A 16,352-nucleotide genomic window follows, 5' to 3' on the forward strand; every position below is an offset into this window, starting at 1 on the left:
TAGTTTGGATATTAGGGGAACTAGAGACAAACCACATTGGAAACCAGAAGATAGGTTAGATGCTTTTAATGTTCTTGACTAAGATTTTGCAGTAGGTGGCTGATCTAAGAACTGATAGTAAATTTCCTATCTCCACGTGAAAAGCATAGGAATTGTAAATACTGAGTGATGCACGTTCTAATTTGAGCTTTTAGCTTCTATGTTTTTCCAATTCATTTGTTGATAATGTGATCCTGAGAGCAAGAATCCTGACAGAAGGAAAATGACAAGTTACTGCAAAGAAGTCAGGGGTACTGAAAAATTTCAGAATATTCACATATGCAGCAGGATTCTAAATTAAATACCATTTTAGGTCTCAATTTCTTTAGGCTTTGAAACTGAGTTTTTTTGTTGACTGAGAAGGTAGTTTGATCTTAAGAATTTTTATAGTCCTCAGAATCCTTTGTTGCTGTGTTGATGTGAAAATAACAAAGTAAAAGTTGTGTGCTTGTCAGATTTCCATTACTTTAATAAAAAACCCCAACAAGGAACTAGTAATTTCCAATGCTGCATATTATATCCTTCAGTCAAAAATTCCCATTCTTCTGGCAGGTATTAACTGAAGAAAGTTTTCAACATAAGGTTTGGCAATTGAGAAGGCAAATTGACAGTTGCTTGTGATGTTTTACATAATGTGAACTTGGGCTAAGAAGATTGCAACTTTCAATCTAACTTTTTTGGTAATTTACATATGTGGCAGCATCTTGAGTTTGAAAAACTGTTTATATATAATTAAGGTTTGATGCCTGTGCACTTTACTGCTATGGGATGTCTTCACAATCACATGCAAGGAAGAAGTATCGAGATAACTTTGGTCAACTGCCTAGCATTTTCTTTGTGCAGGTGTGCTGTGAAGACTGTCCAGATGCCCTTTATCTCATGGAAAACAAAGAAGTATCTGGAAGATCAGTAGCAAGTAAAAATGAGGTAGTACAGAAAAACAAGACTGATCCTAAATATGAGTAGGTCCTGGCTGCAGGAGGCTATGATGACTGCTTGGATTTCAGGAAGAGGACGGAACAGAAAAATACTTGCACCATAACTGTAATAAAAGAGCACTTTATTCTCCTGTATACTATTTTCTACCCTGTTTTTTCTATATGTTGCGAAACTTCTTAGTGGAGGAATGATCCTTCTGTAGTCATGACTGAAGTTTTTAGCTCTCTATGATGTCTGAAAAACATAGTGATCAAGATTTTACATTGCATGCTGGGCAAATTACTTGGGTACCAATGCTAATTCAGTGCATCTTGATTTTCTGTATGATACATTCACTGTGTGGGAGAGCTGCACAACAGCATTGAACAAACTCTTAGAGTTGTTTATGCAATTTAGGAGACTTAGGAAGGTAATTTCATTAATCTCCTGCTGATCCTGCACGGAAAAATCTGTATTAGCCAGAGAACATAAATAGATGAAGATTTCCAAAAGCTCCATGTACCTGCAATTTTACTAGTGCTAGGACACTGTTTTCCATATGCAATCTGTTTCTTCAAGCAGAATTAATAGCCTTGTTTTTCCTCAAGTATTTACATAGATTACATACACTTGCATGCTTGAACGTGAAAAATTTGTGATGCACACTTCCTGATTATGAAGAAGAAATAATGACTTAATAGCCTTAACATCTATAGCAAAACGCTTCATAGGAAATAAGTTTTCGCTATGCATGGCAGTCTGATGAATGAGGCAGCTATTTATGAATTTGTTGTCTGTGGGGTTTTTTTTAGATCATAAGTATCTATGTTTACTTTATTTTTTTTTTCATGTATTGAATGGTGAAAGTTATGTTACTGTGCTTCAGAACCTGAACTCAGTCTTATTTAAGATGGACAGTGTACCAGTGGCACTGCTAGTAATGGTGCCAACAGCAACTGGGTTTTACTTAAGCATTTTGTTTTCTAGATCTCAGGTGCTTTGTAGAGGAAATTCCAATGGCCTGTGTACTAAACATGTTTTTGGCTTTGTTGGGTTTTATTTTTAGAGGAAAGTTTGCTTACATCTTGTTATACCTTAGAATAAGTAAAACATGTTATTGAAAGCCTGAATATTCAGAATCAGGGTTTGATCATAGGGTGCTAGTTGCATTTACTGATTGTTCCATAAGTGAAGAAACAATCTGTTTCGTTGGCTGTTGTGATAATGAGATCCCAAAAGGTATAAAGCTTCTCTCCCCCCTCTCTTTCCCCACCAAATGTTTGATTTTAATAGGTAACAGCCACATGACTCAGTACCTGGATGTTGAAGTACTCTTTGTGGTGAATTCAGCAAGAGTTTCAAGAGCTTAAGAATGAATAGGCTACCCCTACTGAACTCCTATTGAGTCTCTAAGTGACCCTGTTGGAGATTTCTGTCTTCTCATCTCTTGTCATCCAAAGGCAACTTTAATGGTACATGTCTGACATCACACCAGTAACTGAGTGGATGTTCTTTTCCACAGGAGTTAATACAATTAATAGAATCTTTTGAAAGGATGCATCAATATTTAAAGGTCAGCCTTTATCCAATCAGTGAATATTGCCCTAATTTTAAATTGTTCAAACGTTTGTTACCTTTAAGATTTCTCATGACAGTTTCTGAATCTGTCATTTAATTCAATTAAGCTTGTTTGAACTAGAGACTCATATTCATTAATCGTGAAATTTCTGGGGGTTTTTTGTTGTGTGGACCACAGGAAGGGGCTGCCTCCCCTGGGTCTGCCAAACGTTGCGTCCTTCACAGTGTGTGTGTCCTCCAGCACTGTCTGCTTTGTGGCTGTATTTGAAAGGCCACAGCAAACAGGTGGCTTTCCAGTGTCTTTCCAGATGGGTAAGCTTTTGCTGATTGCATTCACTATCACTTTAACTGGGGTAGATATTGTAGTCTTAATTCAGCACTGATGTTTGGGCCTTGATATTCAGCAGATGGTCATGACCTTGTTGTAACATCTGAGAAATATTGCCAGCCCCCCTAGCAGGCTTGCTTGTGAATGGCATCTAGGAGTTACAGGAGAAATTATTCCAGTTGCTGTCTGGCTTGCCAAGTAGGTTTGTATGCAAACCATAACATGTTCCAAACATCATAGCCAAGTTAGTGTTTTGTTCAGGAACATACGCGTTCATGTCACTGATTTTGGGATCTAAGTAAAAACTGTAGCTTTGCTGCCTTTTTTTTTTCTTTTCCTTCCCCTTTTATTTTCCTCCTTCCTGAGAGCTCTGTGCAGATGTTTTCCCAAGAAGAAGACTGGACACTTTCAACAGGTCTGTGGCCCTTGCTAGGACATAGCTGTAACTGTAAGGGGGTATTGAGGATGACTCACTTCCCAACTCATTCCTAAAGGTTAAACTTTAAAAGAAGATTCTTTGATTACTGCTTAACCTTTACAGGGGTTACAAATATAACTTCCCATTATATGATGAATATAGCATTTCCCAGCCTCTAGTAAAATGCAACACTTAGTCATAGCAAAGTGCTAATGTTTAACTTCTTGTAAATTCTACTCTCAGGACATTTAGGTACAACACCTTATAAATTTATTAACTCTAGACAGCATTTTAGATGTAATGCAGAGCATTGTACTTTTCAACATCCCCTTCCATTAAGGCTGTGTTAAGTCATGCTGTCCAATTTCACTAAGAAAGATGTTTGTAAAAAGTGGTTTATTCTTTTTGTGACACATTGCATATGTCACATCTGGGCAGGTTAAGACTGTTAAGGAGCAGCCTTCCATTGTGGTCAGCTCCCTGAAGGTTCAGTTGTGATGCTGTGAGCCAGATTTTCAATAGTTTTGCATGACAAACTTGTTGCAGCTGGACTTGTAGGTAAAAAGCCATGATCTCATTGTTTCCAAGCTTGTTATGCATTATTGTCATTTCACTCCAAATGTAATTGCAGCTAGCTGGTGGTGGAAAGCTGCAGTTGTGTTTTGTAGACAGAAGACCAAGAGCAGATTACCCTGTTTGCAGTGAGAGGTGTGTCCTTTGCAACTGGGTTGCACTCATCCCCACTCATGCATAGATTCAATTTAGAAAACTGTGCTGCTATCTATAATTTGATTAACTTGATTGACTTCAGTCCCAGCTTTTACTCTGTACTAGTAGTAGTAGGTATGTAAAAACTTTGTTAATGACTTTTTTTTACTTTCTGAAAATACTGTGAGTAAATTTTGCACCTAATCTTCCTGCATAAATAGTAAGTCATATGTAACTAGTGTGTTATTTATTATCTTATTTACAGAGCAGCATATGCAAACTGTTATATGTTGGAGGACAGATAGTTTTGCAATATATGATGAAGAATGTCCATGACATGCTTTTTCTTTGAAACACTGCCAAATCTCAAGATGCTTCTTTTAAATTCAGCACTTGTCCAAGTAAGAGCCCCACAGCTTCAGGGGAAGATTTGCATCAGTCAAAGCTGATAAGGCCCTCTGGAATTGCCTATAAAGTAGAAAGCTCGTCTGTGTGTGTACTTGACTCTGAATGTGTATTTGTGTGTCTGGCAGTCTAAAGTGATAGCTCAGCTCCATGTGCTTTGCCTGAGATGGAAGTTTTTTCCTTATTTATGCAGCTAGTTCATATTCTTTGTACGGGTGAAGGATGAGCTGTATAAATTAATATGAGCAGTTATTAGATTTTTGGAGTCTCTTATTATGTCATGAGAAGGATCTTGATAAAAGAAAAGTGCACAGGTTCCACCTGTGAAAAGGCAATAATAGAGTGGATTAAGTTCTTTAAGTTCAACATGGGGTTACAGTTGGCTAACAAAGTTACAGCATTGGATGGTTTCCAAGCTACTGTAGATACAGCTGGTCACAGAGAGGCAGCTGAGAGCATCCATTCTCTTGTGCTCCTTTCTGCAAGTTCTCCATATGTTAGATGTGTACTAAGATTTTCATTTATATCAGAAAATTTTTGAAACTTAAAAACAGTCGAAAAAATATAATGAAACAAGTCACTACAGTGGTATAGAAGATGTTTTTGTGCATTATTTCTTTAATCTTACTCTGAGCCCGACATAGTACAACTTCCCTTGGTTGTCCTCTTCAATTATGAAAGAGACCTGAACAGCGAGAATAATCCAAGTTCTGATTGTTTTGGCATCTGCTGGAGTCTTCTTTTATTGTCGTTATGCACTGCGCTCACATCCCAACCTGAAGTAGTGTCCAGTGAATGAAAGACAAGCTGCTATATTTCATGGCTGTAGTCTCACAAGAGTGTTTAAAGCATGGGAGATTGCCCTTTCTTTGAAGGCTTTTTTGAGGGGAGAAATTTTGCTATTGGAAATAATCGAGATTAGGGAGCAGGATGTAGCCCAGGATAATAAAAATATTTTAGTGGTGTCTGTCAGGCTGAATATGCATCTCCTTGGGAACTAAAGCCTGTATCACTGCTAAAATTCACAGGCAGCTGTAAGATGTAGACCAAAGTGAATATATTGCTTCCTCTTTATAATTTTTTGTCTTCTTCAGTTGTGTACCTCCTGTGTTAATTCAGGCAAAATATTTGGAAGCATATGTCTGCAGTTTGTTGTCTTCCCCTTCTGTAGGTGAATTGTGCATCAAGAAAGGGGTTTTTTTTAGCTCATACAGGAGAAACTGATGCTTGTAGTTTAGGAGTAAGGTAGTCCTAGCACAATTTTGATTTATGTATTTACTTTTGCTTGTAAGCAATAATTGTGCTGCTTTGCTGCTGTTATGCAATAGAGACTTACTGAACCTTTTAAAACCACTTATTATTTTTTGTAATTAGAACTAACTTGTGCAGCTGTCACTAAGCTCCTCGTCAGATGATATATTTATTATGTTAGAAATGAGAGGAGGCACGTGAGTAAGACTTTGAAAGGAATATGCACTGCTCAGGGTAGGGTTTTATGTTTAAATGGGTGATCAGCATGTGTGTGAGACCAAAATGATTGCAGTACCAGTGCCTGACTAGTTATGTGCTGCCTTTAATCCTGTGATATTGTGTTTCATTGTCTCCCAGTACACCACTGTCATAACTGAAATAAAAACCCTCTGAATTCAATGAACACTTTAATCTGTCATCATAATCACGAACTCTTGTCAATCATGGCTTAAAAGTTAAGCATGCGGATCAAATCTGCAGTAAGAGGAGACACCTGGACTCCACATTGTAAGCGGAGATAGTCTAGGATGCTAAAAATTGGTTTCATTTGCGTTGTATGGTTTTAACTGAATATGGTGTTGATGTTGTTGTTCTTCATCTTTAAAAACCTGGAAAGGTAACTCAGTTACTTTCCAGGAGAAAACTTTTAGAATAAAATGAAACTGCTATGACAAATTATGTGATGCGAATTTTACTTGTTCTTGGCAATACTTTTGATTTTAGGTTTGCTCTTGAGCTGAGATGTAAAATCAGAACACATGGAAAAGTTGAGTACCTTATAAAAATATCCGGGGTTTTAAAAATGCACTAAAACTGAAAGAGAATATAGTCACTTAAAAGCACTTTTATTAATTAAAATTTGTACTTGCTGAAAATTGTAACAAAACTCCCATTTTATGATGAGCATTCGAAATAATCTGAATTATGATCCTTAGGTAATTTTATTTTCATTACTGCCAGTGAAAATAACATCACAAATTGTGATCAGGTTTGTGAGGACCTGAAAATTGTAACAAAACTCCCATTTTATGATGAGCATTCGGAATAATCTGAATTATGATCCTTAGGTAATTTTATTTTCATTACTGCCAGTGAAAATAACATCACAAATTGTGATCAGGTTTGTGATTGCTGAAAATTGTAACAAAACTCCCATTTTATGATGAGCATTCGGAATAATCTGAATTATGATCCTTAGGTAATTTTATTTTCATTACTGCCAGTGAAAATAACATCACAAATTGTGATCAGGTTTGTGAGGACCTGATATTGTTTTTAGCATTGCCTCTTCCCTGTCATAGTGAGACTGGGTTTTCAGTGACTTACCTTTTTGCCAAAAAGCAATTGCAGTCTGTTTTTTTTTTCTTTGCAAGCAGGACCAGATGTTTAAGAATGAAAGCTAAAGGAAACATATTCTGGCTTTACCTCTTCTTTGTGAATTAAGTCTCACCTAGCTGTAATTTGGAGTGAAAGACTGAGGTTTACCCTTGGCTGATAGCAGGCCTACGTGACCTTCTGCTATTGTCGTGTGTGGTTAAAAGATGGCAACCCAACTTTCACAAAGTTAGAAGTCTTGGAAAATTTACTCCTTTCATATGCTAAACATATCCCATGTTTGCACTGAGGTGAGCTATCCCAGTTGTTCCAAAGCAGTTCCAAACTAGCAGCCTGTGTTTCATCTACCAAGAGTGTGTCTAATCCTGGTGTGGGTGCTTGAGCAGGACTTTTTCCCAGCTGTTGCACCTAGCTTTCTGTTGTACTGGGCCTGTCAGCTGAGAGCCATATGGTCTGCAGGGAAAAAGAATGCAAAAAAAGGAGCAAAACAAGCAAACAAAATCAGACTGAAGAAATGTGAAGGGAAGATGACATGAGGAGTGTGGTGGGAAGTTACAGCAGAACGAATAAATTTATGGAGGACTTGTGAGGAAACAGAGAAAGCCTTTTTAAGTCTACTATGATGTGGAGATTTCAGTCCTTATGTGGCCCACACATCTAAGCCTATGATCATACTGCTGTGACATGGTAGAGGTGTCCTTTGGTCTTGAGGAGGGATGTACATGTTTAGTTGATTGAGGAAGCTTTGAGGCCACAGGTTTCCTCAAGTTAGAGTGAGCCTTCAGAGAAAGGAATGACCGAAATGTCCCATGCACGTGCAAGGGCATGGAAGGCTTAGATGAAAAATCACTCAGACACAAAAGTAACATTGAAGTCACATCCAGGGTGGATGGCTGCTCCCTGCTCCTGCATGGAAGGGTACCTGCCATTCACTGGGGTTGAGGGAGGTACTGACTGCCATGGAGGAGCCCCCATTTCAAAACTACATGACCTGGAATGCTGCAGTCCTTCTCTGTCTTTACCTGTAGCTGGTGTTACTCTGTAAATAGTAGGGAAGGAATGACTCATTCTTGGAGATTATAATTTGACTTTCTGCTTGTGACCTATTGCATTTAAAGCACTGGATTTGAGAAGGATAATATGCTTTGCATCATTGTTTTGTCCTAATTAGTTGTCATTTTCCTGATGGTAGAACTTTGATACTGAGATATAATATGACTCCCTAAAGGTGGATGGAGGATTAGCTTTTAAGGACTTCTAATTTGGAGGATTTTGCTTTTATACAACTGCAGTTGTACTGTGTAGTTACTTTACCATCTGGCTGGCTGTGTGTCCTCAGATAGTGTCTAAATTTCTTTCTAAAGTTAATTTAAATTCTGTTGAGGCTGAAGAATAATTTAATTCTGATGCTTTATTTCTTATTCCATCCACGTTATTATCTAAAAAAGTTAAATGAAACTAAAATAGTTTTTCTCAATATGACATATGCTTTTTGCATCATAGGGCCAATTATTGGTATGGCATGATAATAATACAATGGAATGGCCAGTTGAAATGATAATACTTTCATGCCTTACTTGTATAGAATAGCTATCCCTACATGGTACAGCTGTCCCTCAGCATTATTTGTCAGCCAGGTGATAGCAGCTATTTCTGTGTTTGCAAGATGACCATGTGTGCTTGGAGTGTTATGTGTTCATTAAAATAGTTTAACAGCCTTACCAATAAAATTTAGTCTTAAAGAACTATCAAACTGTTCTAGCTTAGGCTACTGGGATCTGTTTCAGACTACTTAGGCAAAATAGATCATAATTATATCTGGATACAAATGCTGGGACCTGACATGCACCATTTCAGTGGTTGCCTTATAAATGTGAATCTTCCCCTCTGACAGCATTTTAACTATCATCAATTACTTGTGTTCTGCAACAGCTCTGTGGTGATGCAGTAACCTGTCAAAAATGCAAAGTTCAAGAACCTATTCTTTCTGTATTGTTAAGTCTTCCTAAAATGAGTTCATGTAAGCAGCAGTGTTTCTTACCCCAGTCTTACTACTTCTGAACAAAAAGAGAGAAAATGTCATTATGATTGAATCTTGGGACTGTAAGTCACTGTCAGACTTCTGTGATTCAGGAAAGTTTTTATGTATGTATGTATAAGTCAGTGAAGGCACTCCTAAAAGTACCGCTGTGGCCAAGGACATGGCAAAATGTTGACATACATAGGGATAAAGTATAATGCAAAATGTGCTGTAGCTCTGTTAAGTAAACCGGTGGTTCCACTTTTTCTGTTCCTACAGAACATGCAAATGAAAATACCAAAGAAATGCAGAGAAAAAAAGGTAGGGGGAGGATTTGCAGACAGAGCAACTTGCTCTCACATCTCTTACCTGTGTTAATGGAGTCATTTGTGGTATCTGTAGAAAGCAGATAACCCTCCTTACACGGTGGCTTTAAGAGAAAATACATGTGCCTGATATTTTATGTAGTGTTTAATGAACTCAGGCTTCAGGTTGGGATGGGAACTGGCAGCCAACAGAGCACATAAAGGGAAGTATTCATTAAGAACTCAAGCATCTAGCTCCAGGGAGCAGCACCAGAAATATTCACAAATTTCTCAGGCAGCTTCAACCCAAAGATTTATCTAAAGTGTTGGCAGGGAAATCGTGACTTCAGACACTTCAGTGCCTGGATCTGAATAGAACCAAACAGGTGTAATACATTCATGCCAGAAAACTGTATCTGGAGGAGAGAGAAGTAAAGGTTGTGTGGTGTTTAGGGAATCCTCAAAACCCAGGATTACTGTGAACCCTTGACTGTAACTGTTATAGAAGGAAAGCATCTTTGGATTTACAGGTGAGATGGAAAACAGCTCGTGATGAGTGGTGTCCCTCACAGCTCTGTCTTGGAACTGTCTTTAATGTCTCTGTCAATGGCATAGACAGCAAGATTGAGAGCACCCTCAGCAAGTTTGTGGATGACACGAACTGAGCAGTGCAGCTGACACAACAGAAGAACAGGATGCCATCCAGGGGGACCTGGACAAGGTGAAGAAGTGGGCCCACAAGAACCACATGAGGTTCAACAAGTCCAAAGGCAGAATGCTGTGTCTGAGTTAGGGCAATCCCAGACCCAGTTGTGACTGGGAGAAGTCATTGAGGGCAGCCCTTTGGAGAAGGACATGGGGCTTCTGTTGGATGACAAGCTGGACATGAACTAACAGTGTGCACTCACATCCCAGACAGCCAACTGCATCCTTTGCTGCATCATGAGAAGTGTGGCCAGCAGAGTGAGGGACCTGGAGTACTGTGTCCGGCTCTGAGATCCCCGGCATAAGGATATGTATTTCTTGGAGTGAGTCCAGAAGAGGCCACCAAGATGGTCAGAGGGCTGGAAACCCTCTCCTGAGAGGACAGGCTGAGAAAATTGTGATTGTCCAGCCTGGAGGAGAGAAGACTCTGGAGCCCCCATTGTAGCCTTTTAGTACCTAAAGGGAGCTTATAAATAAGAGGGAGAACAACCTTTTACGCAAGCAGATAGTGGTAGGACAAAGGGCTACACAACAGTTTTAGAGAAAAAGACAAGAGATTTAGATTAGATGTTAGGAAAAAATTCTTTGCTGTGAGGGTGGTGAAACAGATTACCCAGAGAAGCTGCAGATGCTGCTTCTCTTAAAGTGTTCAAGGATAGGTTGGATGGGGTCCTGAGCACCTGATTTAGTGGGTGACATTCCTGCCCATGGCAGGGGGGTTGGAACCAGATGATTGATCTTTAAGGTTCCTTTCATTCATGCATATATATATATATATATATATATATATATATATATATATATATACACATACACATATACATATACATATACATATACATATACATATACATATACATATACATATACATATACATATATGTGAGTGTATGTGTATGTATGTGTGTATGTGTGTGGGCAGGTCTGACTATTTTGCAGGTGGCAATAATGGGATTCTTCCTCAGTGGCATCTGGTACTAGTGAAATTATTTTATACTAGATGTCTCTAGTCAGGTGGTATTTAGCATGTACAGAAATGGTACAAATCTGACTTAGGGCAGTCAGGTTGCTTTGCTGTGGGGATCAGACAGACTAATTTTTGACATTTCCTCAGCCAAGTTGTATAAGAGCTTCTGACATGTATCCAAGCCCTGCAATGCAATGATACTTCATCGTGAGCCAAATAGATGATGTACTGTGTGTGAAACAATGGATGTTATTTATCCAGCCAAGACTCGAAATGAGGTAGAAAATTTTATGAGGTAGGAAGTTCAAGCAGGTTGTCACAGGGAGACTGAGGTAGAAAGAAGACTGACAGAGCAGGTGGAGTGGTTATGCAGCGTGTGAGGAAAAGAAGAACCCAAATTTTACATGAGTTAAAAAAGCTGAGAAAAGAGGGCGGGACAGAAAAAGCTGATGAAGTAGCCTGCAGTAGATCCGTGCAGAGTTTGTAGAACATTCTTTGGAGATAGAAATCCCATTGATGGCAATGCTGTGAGAAGGGACCGTGCTTGTGTCTCTTGAATCTCATGTTGCCCAGACAGACATCCACTGTGTGTGTGCTCAGCCCACCGGCATGTTTCAGTACTGTTTGCTGGAGGTGGTGACCATCCCAGCAGGTGGAGGCTGGCAGGATGGGGCACTCAGCATTACCTGGAGCCACCACAATGCTTGTGGCATGTGTATTTCATAGGAGGAGGTGTCAGGCTCAGCAGCTGCCGCTCTGCTCGGCTCCTACCTGCGATGCTGGCCTGCGTTGTCAGCTAGTGCTCCCACAGCTCTGAGGCAGAGGTGCCAGTTTTCTGGGGAGGCTCTCCTCTCCCTGGGAGCAGTGAGGGGTTGGGTCTCTTCAGTGCCCTACTCCTTCCTGAGTCAGTTTGACAGGGAGAAATGTGGAGTGGGATAAAATGATGACAGCTGGGTGGTTGTACTTTGGAAGCAGAAAGGAAAGAGTTGGATCTGTTTACAGCTTGGAGTGATGGAGCTTGAAATGAAACCAATAGCAGTTATTTTACCAGTGTCAGAGTTTAATCAGAAAGGATGGTTCGGTTGGTATAGTTCAGCTGATTTCTGGACATTTTAATCCAGATGATTTTGGTAGGGCTGACAGTTTTATGCTTGACGATTCTGAAGTAATTCTACTACCTTTAGCAAAGTTGCTCGGGATATTTTTCTGAGAATGTAGCTGTGTTAATTTATTTTTCTGACTTGGCAGGCAAAAATCTTGTGTTGCTGTGAACTTCATGTGAAATGGGATGTCCTTTTAAATATCCAGGAAAATACTCTTCTTCTCATGTGCACATGGAATACTCGTTACCTTTAATGAGTCCACGTATGACATAACGTATGAATGATGTGCTGGGCATCAGTAAAATAGGGAACAGGATTCTGAACTCTTATGCTATTCTTAGGTTGGTGCATGGTTTGGTGTAGCTCTTACTTGCAGTGACAATGAATATCTTTTGGAGTTTTTTATAACCAAAGATGTTTCTTTTGACTTGATAATGCTACTGTAATTCTTTCCAAAATTAGGACAAACTTGACTTTGTAGATCAGCTAGTGACCAAATGGCCAAGCATTTGATTTTCCTGGCAGGTGCTGATAGAGGAACTCTGTGTCTCACCCACCAAATGTGGTGGGTTTTTTTCTTTTTTTTTCCTACCTGCTGTTTCTGAAATGTAGAATTTGTTTGCTGTAAATAGATAAATAAATGTAAAGAGTGCGGGTGGTTTTGTCTATTTTTTGCATGGTGGGAAGGTTTTTTTGTTTGTGGTGGTTTTTTGTTTGTTTGACAGACTTTTATGGCAGGAAAGAGAGGCTTTTTGAGTGTCTGATACTTTGTGCTTCAGAAGATAAATTTAGATAAATAATTGACCTTTAGTTTCAATTAGCTTTAAGTTTCTTTCAATTCCAAAATTCTCTTCATAAATATGGAATAGGAGTGGCATTATTTTTCTTTTAATTGAATGGATTTCTTTCTAAATTTTCTCTTGGTTAGAATTAGATTCATAACTGGTTTTGGAAGAACTAAATAATTTCAAATATTTTTAAACTAAAGTAAGTTAAAAATGAAAACCAGGTGATCTGGCATTTTACTCTTACTCCCTACATGTAGGTAAATGTAGTGATCATGGAAAAACAACGTTTTGCCGAAGCTGGCTACTGTAAACAAGCTTTTGCTTATTGCTCAGTATTGTTGGTGTTTATTAACCCAATTCACTCCATTGAGATTCAAACTCCTATTTTTCTTCCTAATATTTATATTTTTAATATGAAAATATATTTTAAAACAAAATACCCTTAAAAATACTCTGGAATTAATTCAGTCCAGCATAGACATTTCTGATACTCTAGAAGTGACTTTTTTTCATTACCCCAGGCAGGAGAGTTCAGAGTAGTTGGGTCATATTGAGTGTTTTGTGCAAGCTGTAAAAGTCTGTGGACTTGATGTAAGCTGACATTGTCTGTAATACAGCTTTATTCACTGCTCCTTCTGCTGTGATGAGTCTCCATCAAATCCTCCAATTAGTGCAAAGTTATAAAATTATAGACAGATGGAAAATTAATATTTATAGAAAAATGCCCAAGGTTTTGATAGCTTGAAACTCATGCAGCTACAGATGATATGTTAGCAGTTGAGATTTAGAGAAAGCAGCCTGTTCAGGAAAACATGAAAGCTTGTGTACTTTCTGAAGCACTAGGTCATCTAGCAATGACCATAAATTTCAGAGTTCGTTTTCTGTGAATTGAAACCGTCTGTGGTAAAATGTTTAATTAGTTTGTATTGGTATAAAGAAAGTAAAGAGATAAATGTAATAGCTAAATATACTGAAACTATTTCCTCAAATGGCCAGCAAAACCTAGTAAAAAGATTTTTGCAACATCCATCTCTCCTCTCACAATTAGAGTTTTGCAAATGCCACCACCTTGACAGACCACCACCTTGACAGACTTAAACAGTGCACAAATGAAAAAAGTTTTAATGTGAGAGAGGAGATGCATGTCACTCAGTGGCCCTTAAATATTTTTGGTCTGATGGTCAGGGGCAGTGGTGGGGTTTCATTGATATTGGCTAAGTCCAGAGTAATTTTCCTAACCTCAGTGGTGTGGTTACTTCAAAAACATAATAGTAACAGCAATTTTTCTGACAATTCACACATTTAAATTTAATAATCTTAGAAAAACATCTTAGAAGGGATCAGCATTTGATGTCAAAGGAAGGAGCTGAACTGGAGCCTGTTTTTTGCTGTCCTTGTATACAGCTAACCTAGCAACATACTGCTCTATGGAAGTCAGGTTTGCTGGGCAGATTTCATTCCTTTCTAAAATTTGTAGCTTGAAGTGACCTTCAGGATTTTCTTTTAGTGACTTTAATGTGTTTTGCTGGTGTGTAGCCAAATATTTTAGTTTCAAAGTACTGTTCCTTTCTCAAAAGCAAACCTGGTAGTAGACTTGTTTATTTGTGTGCACACCTATAGCACAGTTAAAGTTTAATAAAATAAAGTATCACCACCCTGTTCAGGAGAATATTACTGCTATATGCACAATGACATGTCATTACCTGCAGAAGAACATTCTAAGTTTCTCCTGCACACGCATGTTCATGCTGAGCCCAAATTGCTCTGCATCTGTTTTGTGAGCTTGGTTACAGCTCAGGAAATCTCCACAGAGGGCCTCTGCAGGGCTGTGTGCATGCAGGGGGACTCTAAGAGGTTTTGGTGTTAGTTGTTGGGAGAGAAAAAAGGAGATGCACATAGAAACTTACTCTGTCTGTAACATGCTGTTTCCTGTGTAAGAAGTTTCTATAGATACCCTTTGCAGGAGGAAATTGTAAGATTCTCTCATACTTAAACGACACTCTTTGCTAGTTTTCATGATGCCAAAATATTCGTGCTATTGATTCTGAATATCTCATGCCATTCTTGCTTTGTAAAATGTTGTCATCGTGCCATTACTGTAATTATTAGAACAGGTAAGAAGGATTTTAGTCAAATTTATAATGCTCTCATAGGAGTAAACCTCTTTACATTCAAGACAAGAGCAATTTTTCTATTTTCTTTCTCCTCCTTTCTCCTCCGTTTTCTCCTCCCCTTCTTCTTTTTCTTCTCCCTTCTTCCTTTTCCCTTCTTCCTTTCTCTTTAAATCAATCATATTTTATTCACCTGGAGAACTAATGCTGTTTCATATGTATCTTGAAATTGTTTCACTAATGCTGCTTTTCAGCATCTTAGTCTTTTAAGCCAGATTGCTGCAAATATACAGTGCAAAGCTATTTAAAAGCTATGGCATGATGCTTGAGATGACTTGTGAAGTTTAAAGTAGCAGGCCATTTGCACAAAGCCACCTGTGCATCTTGTATCCATTACAAACGGTGAGATACAGCCACAGCAGAGGTACTTGTGCTCCTGCACGCGTCGCTGCTTCTGGAAATTCCACCCGTGCGCTCGCCCCTCTTCAGCAGCTTTGAGAGTCCCACCTGTGGTTCTCTTTTCAGAGCAGCCAAGTTTCAGAACTTGTGTCACCCCCACAGCTGCTACTTCTCCTCCAAGCTGTACATGGAGAAGTGCAAGTGTGCTTTCCTGGAATTTTCAGGAACAGTATGTCAAGGTCACCAAGAAGAGTGGGGAAAATGTCTGCAGTGTGACAGCCGAGATCTGCAGTTTTTGGGAAAGGATTTTGAAGGTAGAAATGATGGACAAAAAGGATTTTTTTTTCTTTTTTTAAAAAATTTATTCAGAGGTGACAGCAGATGCTGGTTGTATTATGTAAATATTTGTGGAGAAAGGACAATGAGAAGGCTTTCTAAGCAAAAAGCATACAGCGACTAAGCCATTGTGTTGACTGACAAATAGACAAATATAAACTGGAGGCAAAGCACTCCAGTTTTATGGGTCTGGCAACACATATATTGTTGTTAAATGTTTGGGGGATGGCAAGCCAGTTGATGATTCTTCATCTCTTGCATGTTTTCAAATAGAGGCTGAAAGCAAATTCCAGAGGATTTACTCTTACAAATAAATACTAATCTTTTTGATTAATACAGGAATAATTGAATAAAATTGAATAATTGAATAATTGAATAAAACTTAGTGTTTCACAGTATATTTGGTTTAGGATAATTGAAGGAATGGTGCAGCAATTCTGAGGAATACAAAGACTTTTTTGAGAGAAGAAAAGGAACAGTTTCTTCTATGGGGTTCATGGCAGAAAGCACAAGAATTGATGGGCTTCAGTGCAACGAGTTGGACATAAAGAAAAATGTTCCACTTGTCAGAACAGTGAAATACTGGGCGGGGGGGGAAGGCTGCAGAAGTTGCAGTAAAAATTTAGATGTGGTTAACT

At 38.6% G+C, this 16,352-nt stretch overlaps 1 protein-coding gene across 1 annotated transcript in view; it reads left to right on the forward strand.

The window, feature by feature from the left end:
• COL25A1 (collagen type XXV alpha 1 chain) overlaps positions 1-16,352 on the forward strand; it is a 298,968-nt gene that overhangs the window by 135,848 nt on the left and 146,768 nt on the right. The gene's annotated exons all lie outside the window — the stretch shown is intronic.

Source organism: Chamaea fasciata, unplaced genomic scaffold (genome assembly GCF_029207755.1).
Source record: "Chamaea fasciata isolate MVZ Bird 193981 ecotype frontalis unplaced genomic scaffold, bChaFas1.0.hap1 SCAF_6, whole genome shotgun sequence".
NCBI classification, from domain to species: Eukaryota; Metazoa; Chordata; class Aves; order Passeriformes; family Sylviidae; genus Chamaea; species Chamaea fasciata.